At 48.9% G+C, this 1443-nt stretch overlaps 2 non-coding genes across 2 annotated transcripts; one reads left to right on the plus strand and one right to left on the minus strand.

The window, feature by feature from the left end:
- The first annotated feature begins 938 nt into the window (after positions 1-938).
- On the plus strand, positions 939-1009 carry trnag-gcc. Its single transcript has one exon. It is a non-coding gene; the product is annotated as a tRNA-Gly (tRNA).
- A 202-nt stretch (positions 1010-1211) lies between these two features.
- trnad-guc lies at positions 1212-1283 on the minus strand. Its single transcript has one exon. It is a non-coding gene; the product is annotated as a tRNA-Asp (tRNA).
- Positions 1284-1443: the final 160 nt, after the last annotated feature.

Genomic DNA, 1443 nt, shown 5'->3' on the forward strand with positions numbered 1-1443 from the left:
GATGACCACGAGTCAAAGCCTACTCATCAGCCGAGGCAGCGGCCTCAGCTGCCATCTTCACCCTGTTCTCACTCATATATATAGTCACATGCTCAGGTATAGAATTTTTAAACTGCTCCAACACTATCAAATTGCGCAGATCGCCGTCGCTGCAAAACTGTACATGGATACCAATGGATATTATCGTCCCGGGAAGGTAGCTAATGATCATGGTTCAAACCTTGGTTCCCCCTGTATAAAATTCAAAACAACAACAATTTGAACTGGTTTCTTTATGCATAAATAACCTTTGAATCAAAAATACAAGGAGGAGGAGAAGGAGAGGAGATCCTTCTCCCCGCTTTACCAGGACCCAAATAAATGACAAAACAAGCCTGATAGATGCATGAATGTACCATGTTATTGTTTGCATATGATGCTACTGATGAATCATCAATATCATCCTTTCTACAGCGTCATACCCCATATGTAGAATGTTCTGTAAAAGCAATATCACACTTGGGTTTGTGATGTTGGTCTGGATATCATCGCTGTTGCTTTTGTCGTCCGAACAGCACTAGCGATGACCTCGAGTCAAACATCACAAACTCCATTGTGATATCGCTAAATAACATACAGCCTTGTGTACCAGTAATAGCACCAGCTGTTCACCATGGCACTGTTCAGGGCCCAGCTGAAGCATGGCCACCACCACTTCTTGGACCGCATGTTGACTCTGTAGCGGCTGACAAACTGGTCATGCAGGTCCACTCCTCCCATGTGTGTTATAGTCTTGGATACACTTGGGCTGTCTGACCTTGTCCATGCCCCTTCATTCAGATTGGTCACTGTCACAGTCTGTGTTATGTGCATGCATTTCTGACTCAGGCACAACTGTGATGTCCACCACAGTTTCAGAGTCCTGCAGCATGGTGGCTGGGGGTACCGCAATCATGTGAGCATTGGTGGTTCAGTGGTAGAATTCTCGCCTGCCACGCGGGAGGCCCGGGTTCGATTCCCGGCCAATGCAGGGAGTCCTTTGCTTAATTGAAGCTTTACTGAAGGGCCTTTCATGTGAGCTGAGAGACGTCAGTCAGTGGACCATCCGGAAATGACTATCACAGTAGTCTGTTGTTGCCACTTTTTTTGTTGCCAGCCGATTCAGCAATGTTGTTTAGCCCTCTGACAGAAACGAGTTGAGGCCACGCAGCATGTTCGAAAAGACAACTAACCTCCCCGTCGGGGAATTGAACCCCGGTCTCCCGCGTGACAGGCGGGGATACTCACCACTATACTAACGAGGAGATGTCTGAGTGGACCAGCAGGGACAGGAGCGATCAGGACAACTGGGAACTGTGCTGCTGGAGGAGGAGGAGGAGGAGGGTGAGGGAGAAGGCCAGAGGGTCCAGGACCACCGGGAGCTGGAGGAGGGGGAAAAACAACACCAGTTTAGGGCCCTGGCTG

The sequence above is a fragment of the Plectropomus leopardus genome, unplaced genomic scaffold, assembly GCF_008729295.1.
Source record: "Plectropomus leopardus isolate mb unplaced genomic scaffold, YSFRI_Pleo_2.0 unplaced_scaffold28837, whole genome shotgun sequence".
Lineage (NCBI taxonomy): Eukaryota > Metazoa > Chordata > Actinopteri > Perciformes > Serranidae > Plectropomus > Plectropomus leopardus.